The 17,255-nt window shown below is 43.9% G+C and overlaps 1 pseudogene; it reads right to left on the bottom strand.

Annotated features, from left to right (window-relative positions):
• Positions 1-7,256: 7,256 nt before the first annotated feature.
• On the bottom strand, positions 7,257-15,909 carry LOC139362641 (protein FAM90A5-like; annotated as a pseudogene).
• Positions 15,910-17,255: the final 1,346 nt, after the last annotated feature.

The raw sequence follows: 17,255 nt of genomic DNA, 5'->3' as shown, positions 1-17,255 counted from the left end.
TTTGGCTGCTAAATTCCCACCTATTATTTCTGAATTCTAGACAGCAGGGAGAAAAAAGGCGTGGGAGAAGGGCAAAGGAACATCTACCCTTCCTTTTTAAATTATTTAACCAACCCCCCCTCAAAAACACCTTGTTGAGATACGAGTACATTAAAAAAGCTGTACCAATTTAATATGTACATCTCAGTGAGTTTGAGGATAAGGATACATTCTGAAAGCATCACCACTATCAAGATTGTAAACATAATCATCACCTCCTGAAGTTCTCCCTCCCATCCGAATGATTATTTCTATTAGTAAGAACAATTAACATAAAATTCACCCTCCTATTATATTTTAAGTATGCAATACAGCATTCATAGCTATAAGCACTATGCTGTAGATTAAACCTCCTGAACTTATTTATGTTTGTATATCTAAACTTTGTACTATAATCACACCTACTCATTTACCTACACCACAGCTCCTGGCAACCTCCAGTCTACTCTCTGCTTCTGAGTTTATTTGAGATTTCAAATACAAGTGAAATCTACAATATTTGTCATTCAGTGTTTGGTTTATTTCACATGACTTCATGCCCTTCAGATTCATGGATGCTGTCACAAATGACAGGGTTTCATTATTATATAATACTGAATAATATTCCATTGTGCATACATATATATATATAAAACGTTAATTCATCCATCCGTGAATGAATAACATGTGTGTCTTCTTCATATATCTTGACTATTGTGAACAGTGCTGAAAAGAACATATGAGTACAGATATCCCTTTTACATACTGATTTCAATGACTTCATATATATATATATATATATATATATATATATATATAAAATAAGTGGGATTGCTGGAACAAAATGATATTTTTATTGTTAATTTTTTGAGAAACCTCCATACTATTTTCCAAGCTGGCCATACTAATTTACATTCCCACCACCAGTATACAAAGGTTCCCTTTTCTCCACATCCTTACCAACACTTGTTATCATCCATCTTTTTGATAATAGCTATTCTAACAGGTGTGAGGTGATATTTCATGGTAGTTTTCATTTGCATTCCTGTGATGACTAGAGAGGGTAAGAATTGTTTATATATATGTCATCCATTTGTATCTCCTCTTTTGAGAAATTCCTACTCATATCTGTTTGTTCATTTTAGTTTTTTAATTCTAATTTTATACACAGAGGATACATGTGCAGGTTTGTTCCATGGATGTATTGTGTGACGCTGAGGTTTAGAGTATGAATGATCTCATCACACACATAGTGAACATAATACCCAATAGACAGCTTTTAAGGCCTTGTACTCAACCCTCCCTCCTCCCTCTAAGAATCTCCAGTGTCTATTGTTTCCATATAAGTGAGAGCTAAACAATGTATAACCCAATGTTTAGCTCTCACTTATAATGGAGAATATGTAGTATTTGGTTTTCTGTTCCTGCGCACAATACCACACTGGGCTAATTTTTGTATTTTTGGTAAAGACGGAGTAGCTTCAGCATGTTGGCCAGGCTGGTCTCAAAATCCTGAGCTCATGCGATCCACCCACCCCACAAAGTGCTGGCATAACAGGCATGAGCCACTGAACCTGGCTTTTCTAATTTTTTTTTAGCTTATATTAGGCTTGTCTGTTCTAGAATTTTGTACACATTTGTTTATATTATAGGACACTTTTTAGCTTAGCTTTCTCCACTCAGGGTGAGAAAGATTATATTGATCCAAGATGTTGATTAATAGAGTGGATTATCCCCCGTTATTGCCCAATATTGCTCTATAATATGCATATAATTTGTTTATCAATTTCCTCTCGATAGACATTAGAGTTGTTCCCAGGTTTTAGCTATTGTTAATAGAACTCAAGGACATATTCTTAAAATAAAAAATTTCAATCCAAAATGTCCTTTCCTTTTGACTCTCCAATATTGTGTCAGGGTTACATTTTTGTTGTCATGAAAATCCAATTACATTGAACAAGATGTGTTTCCAGAATCAAGGTTCAGTATATGTGTGGTCTAGCTGTGTCCCTAGAATGTAGCCCTTATTAGTTTTATTAAGCATTTTCCTATATAAATTGAAATCAAGTAGAAGATGCATTTTTCCACAGTAGGAGAAATAGAACAGTTTAAGACTTTGGAGAGATAGCAACTTGCTCCTTGCCTGTGCAACCCACCTCAAAAGATACAACTCTTCCAACTTTTGGTTTCTGGTGACTTGTCCAAACAATTAGATGTGAATTGACCTTATTCCCCCATAATACTACAAGTCGATCTTCTGCACCTGGCCAAATACAGTATAAAATTGATGGGCATACATTTCTTTTGTTTTCATGCTTTCTATTTAAAGCTATTCTCCTTGGCTGGGCACTATGGCTCATGCTTATAATCCCAGCACTTTGAAAGGTCGAGGTGCATGGATCACTTGAGGCCAGGGGTTTGAGACCAGCCTGGCCAACATAATGAAAGGCGTCTTTCTGAAAAATACAAAAATTTTCTGGGCATGTTGGCACATGCTTGTAATCCCAGCTACTCAGGAGGCTGAGGCAGGAGAATCGCTTGAACCCAGGAGGCAGAGGGTGCGGTGAGCTGAGATCGCGCCTCTGCGTTCCATCCTGGGTGACAGAATTAATCTTCATCTCAAAAAAATAAAAAGCTAATCTATACTTTTCTTTTGTTGCATTATTAGAATGTAGGAGGTAATAAGGCAAAACTATTGTGGGTATGTTAATGTGTATCTGTAGCACCTAGAATAGTGCCTAGCCCATCACTTGTGTTGAAAATTGAGAGAACCTTCTTAATATAACTTTTCCACACTCTAGTTCTGAATTTAAAGACAGAAAAAGATAGGTTAGCAAATATAGGTATCAGTTATTTCTATTGACAGATCATTTGGAGAACATGTTTTTGGATGTGGGAGAATAAAGGTCCCTAGCTCTCCACCCCAGAAATAATTTTGCTGATACAAAAATCAGTCAGACATGGTGGCACATGCTTATAATCCCAGCTACTTAGGAGGGTGAGGTGGGAAAATCACTTGAACCCAGGAGGCAGAGATTGCAGTGAGCCAAGAGTGCCCCACTGCACTCCAGCCTAGGCAACAGAGAAAGACTCTGTCCAAAAAAAAACAAACAAACAAAAAAAAAAGGTTGTTACTATATAGCAGATAATTTTATTGTCATCTCATTTAAAATTGAATAATACATTTGAGTCGAATTCTTATGCCTGCAGAGACATTTGCCTCTGGCTTAAAATCACTGGCTCCAGGAGGAAACTCCACCAGAGGGCGTCGAAAGGATTTCATAGTCTCTAAGTTATCTTGGTAATTCTTCAAATAATTCCTGGCAATTCTGTTAGGTCTTGAAATTCACTTACTTCTTACATGTTTAATAAAAAGAAGTTCAAAACATTGCCATGGCTGTTGAATTCCCACAGGCTTGTCTTCCTTTTAAAATTCATTACATGGTTTGTACTCTTTTGCAAATATAATACATAAGTTTGGAGGTGGATGCTTTCAGCCACTAAGTTCAAAAGTACTGCTACATGGGCCGGGCATAGTGGCTCATACCTCTAATCCCAACCCTTTGGGAGGGCAAGTTGGACAGATCACAAGATCAGGAGATCGAGACCATCCTAGCCAACATGGTGAAACCCCATGTCTACTAAAACTACAAAAATTAGCTGAGTGTGGCGGTGCGCACCTGTAGTCCCAGCTACTTGGGAGGCTGAGGCAGGAGGATTTCTTGAACCAAGGAGGTGGAGGTTGCAGTGAGCTGAGATCACACTATTGCACCCCAGCCTGGTTACAGATCAAGCTTCTGTCTCAAAAAAAAAAAAAAAAAAAAAAAAGTATTGCTACATGGACATCCATCACTCTGGCATCTCTGCCATAACAACTGAGTATCGAGAATGTCTGTTAGTTTCTTTAACTCCAAATTTGTGTTGTGTCCCTTGGTCTCCTGTCATACCATAAAGTGTATTATTTACAAAAAAGATAATTTATCTATAGTTATTTCCTCTCAGTATGCTACATCCTTTTAGAATTTAAACATAGTGTCTCCCAACCTGAAATTTGATTTTTGAAAAACCAGAAAAATGTTTTTGGACACCTTTTATTTCCAGCTGTTTTCATCTTCATCTCCTCTCCTGAACTCAAGTTGAGGGTGAAGTTCATTCGTCAAAATTTCTCCTCAACTCACAACAACCTCATCCCACTCCAATATGATTTTTGTCCCCATGAATTGATGCACATAATTCTTGATGGCAGTGGTAATGTCCTAATAAAAAAAATCATGAGATGGCATCAGACTTTACCTTATTTTCTAGCTCAGCAGAATTTGATTCCTGTCTGATAAGGAAACCATATTTTCTCTAGAAACTTTTCACTTTTGTCACAGGTTTGGTTCCCAGGGAGCTGGATATAGATGAAGTTTAGTGTGCAGGATGTTTATTAGGAAGTAATGTCAGGATCCATATCTGTGGAAAGGATTGGAGGGAAGCCTTATGTGCAAAGGGACAAGTCTAATGGCAATGCAGCCTGACTTTGTCAACTTCTTCTGTTCAGCTAAGAAGACCTCCCCTATTTGTCCCATTTGAATCAAATGGCAAAGCCTATGCATCCCTTGCCTCCATTAATAATTGTGTGCTTGCCACATGTGGAGGGTGAGACTTTGAAGCAGGTGGCTTTCTGTGGCTGAAGTAAACCTTAAATGTGCTGGCAAAGTTTTCCAAAGAGACAGAGAATGGCATCTGCCATGTATGTTGCCCCTTTCCAAAGAGGAAGCAACAAGGGTAACGTCCTCCAATGGCTCTGTACGCAGATGGGTGGACAGTAATGTCTGTCCCTCCTGTGACCTAAGAAGAACAGAGGACAGACATGCAGCCAGGCAGTTAGAGGTGACACAGTGTTAGGAGAGAAACATCTGTCATAAGCAGTGCTTCTTTGAATCAGGTGTGACACAAGTCTTGCATCCCTTTCATGGACTCCATCCCCATTATCCTGCTATCCTACCTCATGAAGGTGAGTGGGGGCTGGATGGTGGGCAGTCCCAGGACGAGATACACTTTGCCTGCAGTGTTCCCACATGAGTTCCAAGGTAGCCCAGGTGGTCATCCATGAACTTTGTATTTTCCTTATGCTTCTTGTCTTTGCCTTTGAGGAACACGTTTCATTGGACTCTGAGTCCAAACAACTCATGTATCCCTATATCTTCCCATTGTCCTTCACTTAAGGGAATCTCTAATCTCTAATGCCTTTGTTTTATTTTTACTATCAATATTATAATAATTAACATTGTCGTTATTATCTTCGTTGTTGATTTTCAGTTATTTTTATTAATGGAGTTAATATGAATTATTCTTTTGTGGCTACTTACACCAAGATGAAGATAATTTATTAGTTCAGGAAGAATCTGCATTCTGAAGGTGAATAGAAGTTCACACTACAGATGGGCAGACACATGTCCTCCCAATTCCTGATGGACCTCCTAGTGCCTCCTAGACCTAAGGGGTCTCCTGCAATGCTCCAAGATGCCACCAAGGCAGGAATCCCCTTGTGCATGCCTGAGAGCATCCAGGATGAAGTGAGGCTCTGGAAAAATGCACGAGTTTCCACATAATCCCCAAAAACCTTACAGGTGAACTGGATGCCACAGAAACAGGAGTGGTCATTGACACAACAAAGTCACCAAAATTGTTTTGAAGTCAATTAGGAAACCCAGGAATCACTCTTACTGCCATTAAGTGGAAGAACAGGAGCGTGTGAATGGCATCCCTGTCCTGCCTGAGACTCCACAGATATTTCTATGTGGCTTCAGGTACCAGGAATCTCCGTGATTTTCAGAAAGGCAGGGACAGCTTATGCCAGCCCATCCCTCTGCAGAATGTGCCCCAGCAGATCAGAGGCATGGAACCATCATGGACTGCACGAAGTCTCAAGGGCAGCTTTCCAGACTTGCCTGTGACTCTAGGTAAGTTCTGAGTCCACGTGGGTGCCGAGGAAATGTTAATGATGACCTGGAAAGATGGGACAAGCAGACACCACCCCTAAACAATCTGCAGGATTCCAACTTCAACAGGAAGCCAAAGACCAGCTCATGCCACACTAGTGCACCTTGAGAACCCCTGGATGCAATGCCGCTCTGCAGAGTTCAACAAAGAAGTGGCTGGGAATTTTGCATTCTAGGCTGCATTTTACAGTGCTTCTGGACACGTGATCAGAAATTTAACACTGGCATATCTAACTCTGATATTTTTCACAAAATGGTTTTCTAAAATGAGGTAATATAGACAAAATATAATATAACCATATGTATTATATGCCAAAATATGCTTCACTGGCATCAAGTAGATTCACCTTGAAATACAATCTAGGACAACCTCCATCTTCAGAGTATTTTCTTTTCCAGAGTGAAACTCTCCCACCAAAAACCAACAACATCACAGGTTTTTGCCGCCAACAAACCGACAGAAAGCCAATACATTTATTCTACCACTGTGAAATGGACTGCGGTGCAACACATACGTGTGAAGCCCCACACGAGGCATCGCGGTGAACCAGATGGGGACTCGTGGTGCAAGCAACGCTCCCCATGTGTTAGCGTGCGTGAGATTCACTTGGAGGAATTTGACTAGGTGCGTGTTGGTAGAGTGGGGCTGAGGTTCTCTTGCCCCTGTGGATGTTTAAGAAGTCACAGGTCCTGCGAAGACCTGCGGTCCCCTCAATCAACTCTGTTTCAGAGACATAATGACTTGGATTACTGACAAGTCAAGACATTTTCAAGCCCTTGGAAAATCAGTTACACACAAACACGGAATGGAAGTCAAAAGGGAATACGTCACCTTTTTGAGAATTTTATTCACTTCAAAACAAATTAAACACACCTATTTCCAACGGCATTCCAGAGCCCAATTTTCCAGGATGAGGAAACACCTGAAGAACGCTTTGCGCAGAACGCTTCACAGCGTCCAAAACACTGCTGTCAGGGCGGGGCACAGCTGAAGGCCTGCATCTCTCAGGGTTCCCTAACTGTTCCCTGATTCAGTCATCTGGAGAGCAAACACACAGTAATTCCCCAGTTTCCTACTGACATCACAGCTGAAGTCTGACTCCCGCGCGTCGCCGTCACCCAGTTTCTGAGGCAACGAATCATTGGCACAGAAGCTTCTGGTGGCGGGTTTCCGGAGAGCCCTGCAAACTACGATGTCCCTCACCAGAATTCGATGAGGCAGAGTCTCTGCATCTGGTCCCTGCCTGACCTGGGCTCCAACATCCACAGAAGCACCACAGCTGGGGAGCTTGGGAGTCACCACACACAGTCTGCTCTCTGCTCTGTGCGCCTCAGTCCCACATACTCCTCCAAGTCACGGGAGCTGGATGCAATGGAGCCCCGGCCTCCTGTAGTCTCACTCCAGGTCAGAATCGCTGTCCTCTGAGGAGGAGGAAACCTGAAGGTCCTCATAGAGGACACTCAGTGGGACGGGAACACAGGGAGCCTCAGACTTCTCTGAGACATGAGGGCTGTGAGCGAGGAAGGCTCCCGGCTTCTCAGGAGAGGGAAACGAGGGAGCTGTCAGGCGGCTTGAGCTACACCATCCGTTTTCTAGTCTCCGGAAGAGCATTCTGAGAGGCTGGGCCCCATCGTGGCTGGCCGCTGGGTGATGGGACATGGTGCAGGCCTGGGCAGTAGGCAGGCAAGGTCTGCTGTGCAGAGGCTGCCGCTCGCTGCTGGGCACCTGGGCGGTTGTCCCCCTGCTCATCTGGGGCGACGGACTTGGTCTGAGTTCGGTTGCAGCTGGCGGAGGTTGGAGAGTCTCCAGGGCCCCCAGCTCACCTCGCTGGATGGCATTTTCGGGCACCTGGAAGGGACCCATTCTCGGTTTCTTGGGGAAGTTCAGGCAAGCCTGAGTCGGAGCCTGGGCAGGTCTCTTGGCTCCTGGCCTGAAACTGAGATTGGAGCCAAGGCCCAGGCTGTGTGTCGGCTGGTGGACAGGGCTGTGAGGTCACCGCAGGACGTTTGTCTTGTGCCTGGGGGCTGATGACCCGGATCAGGCCATGGGGCTTGGAGGCAGCCTGGGGAACTTCTCGACAGCCACCCTGAGGCCTGCTGTGTGTCGGCTTCACCACGACGAGAGGCTCTGGGCCCTGCTGCCTGACTCCAGGCTGAGGGATGTCGGCCACAGCCCCTGTCTGTCGTGCCTTTGGTTGGAGACTTGACGAGGAGCTCAGACTGGCTTTTCTGAGAGGAGATAGTGAAGCCAAGACGGATACGGTGTCAGACATTTTGGTAGTTGAGCCATCAGTGAGGGCAGGGTGCACGTGTGGCCTCTTATTGGCTGTGTTGACCGGCATTGGCCTGCTTACAACCTGAAAGAAAGGAGATCACACACGTTAGAAGTTCCTCGGCATGGAGCCAACATGGAAATCAACCACATCCAAAGACAAGGTGCACACAGCAGGAAATTCTTAATACGGTATGGACAGGCGGTCCTTGGAAATAGGGACAGATCCTCAACGTGAGTGCTGATCGGGACAAGACCCAGGAAAATGCACTCTCCAGGTATGATCTAAGAACACCATTTTTCTAAAGACTGTATCTTTGGCATTCACTGGATCAAAGCGCCTCCACTCAGCCTTCCATGAAGTGGGACGGACTAATGCCCTTCTGAAGGCAGGTTGGTGGCTCAAGGGTTCCCAGGACGTCTTTTCTGAAAACATGCATGTTCCTGGGGTGAGTCTCCTCCATGTTTGGGGCCTCTGAGGGACTAATTTCCTCACGCCACTAGGAAGATGTTGTTGGCAGGCTTGCCATCATTGCACAGAAAGAAAGCAACAGGAAATGCGGCATCTTCAGATGCCTTCACCTGGAATCAAATGGACCTGGAAGGATCGTGGAGTCCCTGACCCCAAGAAGGCAGGGAAGAGGGGTTCCCCGATCCCCTCACACACACGGGAACCTGAAAGTAAATCAACCAGAGTGACCTAGTGGAGCAAAGAACAGGGACCCAGGGTGACACTCACCCTCAGATAAATCCAAGATTCCGTGGATGCTTTTCGATTTGGCAGCGCCTTCTCCGAAGATTTCCAAGAAAAGGTCTTGGGAGCCTTCCTCTGCGGGTCTTGTTGCCTGCAGAAGAGAAAAAGTTCAGGCCATGCACCCGGTTTTCCCCAGGAGACAGACAGAATTCAGTCTCTGGCCCAGTCCTGTTCTGTGTTTTGTGATAAATAAATGGAACTCTTGTGCCCTTTCCACCTCTGCACCTTCTCTCATGTACCAACCTTCTCATCCTCCCAGTGACCTTCTTGGCTTCCCAAGTAAGGACCAGTATTTGGATTCCGTTGTTTTTCCCCCTGTCATGGGGAACCTGCACGAAGCTTCCCCACCTGACATCGTCCTCCCCCAGCTCGATATCAGGAACAAGTCTGTTAATTATTATTATTATGAAATACAATAGAAATTAATAGTAATCATTGATAATAATAATCACAATAAAGATAGTAAAAATTAAAACTGGTTAAAAATGTTAATATTAGTAATAATTAATACAATATCACTATTAGTAATTAAATAATGATATCAGCAATTAATGTTACTTAAGTCAATACTAAGTGATGTTGGTTATAAAATAATGATTATTTTATGAACTACTAGCATTGCTAAATGACATTAATAGTAATAATTAATTTTAAACATGCATAATCATAGATTTAAAATAATTATCCATAATTAATAATGGTATCCTATTATTAGTATCATCGATAATTGTTAAAATCAGTCATTGATGTTTAATAATTAATCATATTATTTCTCCTAATACTGCAGTGTGTATACAGCTACCTGTGATCGCAATAAGTGTACACTCACCCTGTGACACAGATCCTAATATCCAGTGTAGTAGAGTATGACATGACTCCCAACATAGCAATGAATAGATAGCCACCCGGTGAAATAGCTCCTAATGTTCATGGAAGATGCGTATGATATTACTCCCAATATCGCAGGGAGGGTACAGCTCTTCTGTGTTATGATTCCTAATATCCGGAGGGGGAGAGGATGACAATAATTCCAGTGTCACAGGCTGTGTTCACCGGCCCTGTGACATTGTTATTAATATCTTGGAAGGGAGAGGATATTACTCCCAATGTGGCAGGGGGTGTACATCCACCCTGTGATATTCTTCTTTATATTTCAAGGCCGAGAGGTTGATATTACTCCTAGTATTACAGACACTGTGCATCACCATGTTTTTAATCCCTGCGATATTGGGAGTAGTATCATCCTCTCCCCAGTGGAAATTAGGAACAGTATCACTGGGGGTGTGTACACCCCCTGTGATATTGAAAGTAATATCATGCCCTCCCCTCCTGGATCATGGGAACAACATCACTGGGGGGTGTACACTTTCTGTGATATTGGGAGTAACATCATCTTCTGTGCCTTGGATTATTAAGGACAATATCATGGGGAGACATGTGTACATCTTCTGCAATATTGGGAATAATATTATCCTCTCTCCCCCTGCATATTAGGAAAGATATCACAGAGTGGGTGTTCACCTCCTGCGATATGGGGATTAAAACCATCTTCTCCCGTTCTGGATATCAGGAAGAGTATCACACGGGGGTGTACAGTGTCTGCGATACTGGGAGTAATATCAAACTCTCGGCCTTGGAATATTAAGAAGAATATCACAGGGTGGATGTACACCCCCTGCCATATTGGGAGTAATATCAGCCTCTCCTCTCCATGGATATTAGGAACAATATCCCAGGCTGGGTGTACGCCTCCTGCTCTACGGGGAATAATATCATCCTCTCCCTTCCAGGATATAAATAACAATATCACAGGGCAGGTGAACACAGCCTGTGATACTGGAATTATTTTCATCCTCTCCCCTTCTGAATACTAGGAACCATATCACAGAAGAGCTGTAACCTCCCTGCGATATTGGGAGTAATATCATACCCTTCTTCCATGAATATTAAGAGCAATATCACTGGGTGGCTTTCCATTCATTGCTATGTTGGGAGTCATGTCATACTCTACCCCCTAGATATTAGCATCAGTGGCACAGGGTGATTGCACACCTACTATGATATTAAAACTAAAATCATGCTCTCCATCCTTGGATATTAGGAACAACATCACAGGTAGGTGTATACCCCCTGCGGTATCAGGAGTAATAATATGATTAATTATTAAACATCTATGTTGATTTTAATAATTATCAATGACACAATTAATAGGATACCATTATTAATTATGGATAATTATTTTAAATATAAGATTATGCATGCTTGAAAATAATTAGTAATATTAATGTCATTTAACAATATTAGTACTTCTTAATATTAATTATTATTTTATTACCAACATCACTTAGTATTGATTTAAGTAACATTAATTGCTGATATCATTATTTTATTGTTAATAGTGATATTGTGATTAATTATTATACTAATCGTTAACATTTTTTACCAGTATTAATTTATACTATCTTTATTGTGATTATTAGTATCGATGATTGCTGTTAATTTTTACTATATTTATTAATATTAATAATTAATAGACTTGTTCCTGATATCCAGCTGGGAGAGGATGATATTACTCCCAATATCGAAGAAAGTGTACACCCCTCTATGATGTTATTCCTAATAGCCAGGGAATAGAGGATGACATTATTGAAACTATCGCAGTGGGTGTCCATCCCTTCGGTCATCTTTTTCCTTATATCCTGAGTGGGAAAGGATGATATGACTCCCAATATCGCAAGAAGTGTACAACCGCCTGTAATATAGTTCCTAACATCTAGGTGGGGAGAGGATAATAATACTGACCATATCGCACGAGTTGTAAAACCCCTTCAATATTTTGCCTACAATCCTGAGGGGAGAGGATGATATTACTCCCAATATCAAAGAAGGCGTACACCCCCCTGTGACACTATGCTCAATATCCACTTTGGGAGATGATGACATTACGCCCAATATCCCAGGGGATGTACACCTACCTTGGGATACTGTTCCTTATATCAAGAGGGGGAGAACATGCTATTGCTCCCAATAACGCAGGGGCTGGGGCTGTACACCCCTCCTGTGTTATTGTTCTTAATATCCTAGGGAAGAGAGGATGATACTACATCCAATATTGCAAGGGGTGTACACCCACCCAATGATGTTGTTCTTAATGTACTCCACCTCCCACCACCAGGGATATCGTTCCTAATATCCAGGGGATGAGAGGATAACATTATGCCCAATATCGCAGGGGAGTGTACACACCCTCTGGGATGTTGTTTCTAGTATCCAAAGGTAGATACGATGATGTTACTAGCCATATTGCAGGGGGTGTACACCCTTTTGTGATATTGTTTTTGCCATTCAGTGTGGGAGAGGATAACATTAATCCCAATATCACAGAAGGCATACAGACCCCTGTTATGTCGTTCCTAATGTACAGGGGAAAGAGAATATTGCTCTCAACATTGCAGGACGTGTAACCACCCTGCCCCCCGTATATTATTCCTAATATGCAGCGAGGTGGAGGCTGAGAGTACTACCAATATCCCAGAAGGTGCACACACACCTGTGATATAGTTCCTAATATCTAGCGGGAAAGAGGCTGATTTTACTTTCAATATCGCAGTGGGTGTACACCGCCCCCAGTCCCGGGGTATCATTCCTAATATCCAGGCGGGAAGAAGATGATATGGCTGACAATATCAAAGGGGGTGGACACCTCTTCTCTGATATGGTTCCTGATATCCAGGGGGTGAGTGGATGATATTACTCCCAATAAAGTAGGAACCGTACAGCCACCCTGGGATTTTGTCCTTAATAACCACAGGGGAGAGGTGACATTACTACCAACATTGCAAGGGGTGTACACCCTCCTGTGATACTGTTTCTCATATCCAGGAAAGGAGAAGATGGTATTAGTACCAATATTGAAGGGATGGATACCCCTCATGGGATATTGTTCTAAAGTTACAGGTTGAAAGAGGATGAGATTCCATCCAATATAACAAGGGGTGTACACCCCGCCTGTGATATGAGTCGTAAAACCTAGAAGAAGAGAGAATGACATTGCTTCCAAAAACACACAGATTGTACACCCACCCTGTGATATTGTTCCTGTTATCTAAAGGAAGAGATGATGATACTACTCCCACTACCGGAGAAGATACACACCCCGCTGTGATATTGTTCCTCATGACTTGTGGCGGAGAGCATGATATTACTTCCAGTATGACAGTGGCTTGACACCCAGTCTCTGATACTGCTCCTAATTTCCAGTAGGTAAAGTATGATGTTCCTGCCAAGAGAGTAGTGGGTGTATAGCCACCCTGTGATATTTCTCTGAATATTCAGGGAAACACAGGACGACATTATCCCAAACCTCCCAAAAAGTGTACACCCATTGTGTGATGTGGTTCCTAATATCCGGAGGTGCAGAGGATGGTATTCGTTCTCGTATCGCAGGCTGTTTACACACAACCTGTGAAATTATTCGTAATATCCTGAACAAAAGAGACTGCTAATAATGGACACACATTGCAGAAGGGAGTAATTGGCTATTACGATCCACATCTCAGGGGGTGAGGCACTCCCCACGATATGGGGAGTAATAGCAACCCCCTCTCCCCGCTGGCTATTACGATCCACATCGCAGGGCAGTTCAGGACACCAGCCCTGCCCCAACCTTGACCGAGACAGTGGGTGTCATGGTACCACCTCAGGGTGGGTGGCAGCTCAGCACTAAGCTATCCTTGCTGCCAAAGACCAACTGCTCCTGCTAGTTTGAATCTGGCCACAGGGTCTCTGTTGGTGAGACAGGTGATCATGAGGCAGACACCCTGAAATCTAGACCAACAGAGCTCAACGCCCCATGAGAGGCACCATAGCACGCAGACTTTGCAGACATACTAGCGAAGGCCACAGCAGGCTCTGAGTGAGGAACAAGCTGACCAAAATCCTGGGGTTCTGCCACACAGCCCTTATACCAGGGACTGGAAACTGTTTCCCTAAAGGGCCAGGAGTCAGTATTTTCCGCTTTGCCAACTGATCTTTGCCTCAAGGATGCAACTCTGCCATGGCTGCACAACAGCAGCCTTCTGCAGGTGGCCTGTGAAGAGATGGGCATGACCGCACCCCCATCAAACTTTACTTATGGACATGGAAACTCCTCAGTGTCATGAATTGTTAGTATTTTATTTGTTCAACCATTTGGAACTGTAAAATCCATTCCTTATTCACGGGCGACAAGAGCAGGCGGGGACAGGCCGCCCCTTGCCAACCTCTGGAATGAGCTTAGAGAAGGAAATGACAGGCTGGGCCAGCACAGCCTCCTCACAGCAGATCCACTGCAGGAGGGTCCTTCGTAGCAACCACTTCTCATCCTTCATCTTGGCTTCAAGTGCAGTTCAGGTGGAGAAAGAGAGAACAGAACTGGCCTCAGCAACAAGAAGGAAGGAGATGCAGTGTCAAGCAGCCGTGTGGATCGATCACACTTAACATTCACACCAAGCGGAGCATAGGCAGGACCAGCCCAGCGGGGGGATAAGTGGAGGCTCTCTGGGGTGGAGGCCCTCTGGGTGGGCAAGATTCTCTACCTAAAACTCAAATAGAAGATCTACACAGCAGTAGTTACAGAAAACACACACTAAGAAAAAGGCCAACATAAAAATAGGACACCAAGTTTGGCCAACCGTGTCTCACAAGCCAGTAGGTAAGAAAGCCCAGGAGGGCCCACCAGAGGAACTGGGGGTGGGTTCCTGCCTGCAGGGGGCCTGGGACACCCCATTCCAACAGATGAAGACCCAAGCTTTGGGGAGGAAGCTGTCAGAGTCACCCAGTGAGCTGTTCAGGGCTGGAGCCACAGAGCAGGTGAGGAGCCCTGTCCATGTCCCCATGTGCACTGAGAAGCTGGGGTGGGGCACACCCCCAGGGGTCGATGGAAACAGTGGACCACGGGCCCTCCTCCTGCCCAGAGGATATTCAGCTCCCAAGGGACCACCAAGGCTTGGAACCCAGGGACACACCACCAGACCCTCATACCCAGGCCTCCTGGACCAGGCAATATCCAGTACAGGCAGGCCGTATGGACTTGGGGCCAGGACAGGGGTGGATGGTCCTGCTAGGCAGGCCTCCTTCTCCCTCCCAGCTGGGCTGATTGCACTGTAGTTTTGTTCTGGTAACATATTGTTGCCCACTTTGGCCACACCAGTCCCCGGCTCCCTGGCTAGACTCAGTGCTGTCCAACCTACCTACACAGGCCCCACACACCCAGTGCCCACCAGGCTCTGTCAGCCAGGAGGACCCATGCTCATCCCCTGAAGTTTCCGTGGGAGCCTGCATCCCACAGGGACACACAGCTCAGGGCCAACCTCCATAGGGGCCTCTTGGTTGTGGTGGCAGGGGTGAGGGGTAGTTGACCTCCAGCCCTCCCATCCTGGCCACTGTATGTTGTGGGGATCATTCAGTCCTGGGAGCTTCCTGGGGACCCCAGAAGGAAGAGAACAGGGTGGTCATGGCAGCCTCAGCCCCAGACTCTGGGCTAGAAGTTGATAACGACCAATTGAGAGCAACCACTGAATTCAATCCTCTTACAGATACACGAGAAGTTGGCGAAGAAATGAATGTCGACCATTCTATGGTCATCCAGCATTTGAAGCCAATTGGAAAGCTGAAAAATCTTGATAAGTGAGTGCCTCATGAGCGGAACAAATACTTTTAAAATCATCCTTTTGAAGTGTCATCTTCTCTTGTTCTATGAAACAACATTGAACCATTTCTTGTTCAGATTGTGACATGCCATGAAAAGTGGATTTCATACAACAGCCAGCTCACTGGTTGGACTGAGAAGAAGCTCCAAACCGCTTCCCAAAGTCAAACTTGTACCAAAAAAAGGTCATGGTCACTGTATGGTGGTCAGCTGCCGGTCTTCTGATCCACTACACTTTATGAATCTGGTGAAATCATTACATCTGAGAAGTATGCCAAGTTAATCGATGAGATGCATGGAAAACTGCAGCACCTGGAGCTGGCACTGGTCAACATGAAGGGCCCAGTTCTCCACAACGCATGACCACAAGCCATACAACCAGGGCTTCAAAAGTTGAATAAACTGGGCTATGAAGTTTTATCTCATCTGCCATATTCATCTGACCTCTCGCCAACCAACTACCACTTCTTCAAGCATCTTGACAACTTGTTGCAGGGAAAACACTTACACAACCAACAGGATGCAGAAAATGCTTTCCAAGAGTTTATCGAACCCTGAAAGCATGAAATAAATAAATTTATTTCTCATTGACAAAAATGTGTTCAATGTAATGGTTTCTCTCTCTTTTTTTTTTTTTTTTTTTTTTTTAAGACCGAGTCTCACTCTGTCGCCCAGGCCAGAGTGCAAAGGTGCAATCTCGGCTCACTGCCACCTCTGCCACCTGGGATCAAGAGATTCTCCTGCCTCAGCCTCTTGAGTAGCTGGGATTACAGGCACATGCTACTACACCTGGCTACTTTTTGTGTTTTTAGTAGAGACGGGATTTCACCACGTTGGTCAGGCTGGTCTCAAACTCCTGACCTCCTGATTCACCTGCCTCAGCCTCCCAAAGTGCTGGGATTACAGGCGTGAGCCACTGTGCCCAGTCCATTGTAATGGGTTCTATTTTGATTAATAAAGATGTGTTGCAGCCTAATTATAAAAATTTAAAATTCACGGTCCAAAACCACAATTACTTTGGCACCAACCTAATAATAGAAGAATTAAAAGAGGCCTTTATATTAGAGAGCCCATGGATGATAAAATCATAAAGAATATTACAATCTCCATAACTCACAAACTTGGTAACTTAGACCAACTGGATGAATTAAAAGACATAATCTATTAATATTAAAACAAAGGAGAAATAGGTAATCTAAATATATTGATAACTATTTTAAAAATGGAATCGATACCTAATAACCTTACAGAAAACCTATAGATTCCAAAAATCTGACATTCTGACATGTTATTCTAACTGGTGGGATTCGGGGATTTCCATTTTGATAAGAACATAGGTGAGTCGCACACACTGACTTTTAGTGCTCATTGGTCAGGAAACCTATGTCCACCATAGGATACTGCAGAGTGATGCGTTTTGGAGAATTTAGGCAAGATAATATGATTTTCAGATTTAAGGGAAGACAACCTGTTTTATGTACAGTAAATCCTCATAATATCACAGGGGATACCATATTTAAACTTTGGAGTATCCCC

The sequence above is a fragment of the Macaca nemestrina genome, chromosome 4 (assembly GCF_043159975.1).
Source record: "Macaca nemestrina isolate mMacNem1 chromosome 4, mMacNem.hap1, whole genome shotgun sequence".
In the NCBI taxonomy this organism is placed as follows: Eukaryota; Metazoa; Chordata; class Mammalia; order Primates; family Cercopithecidae; genus Macaca; species Macaca nemestrina.
This window is presented reverse-complemented; position numbering and strand designations above follow the sequence as displayed.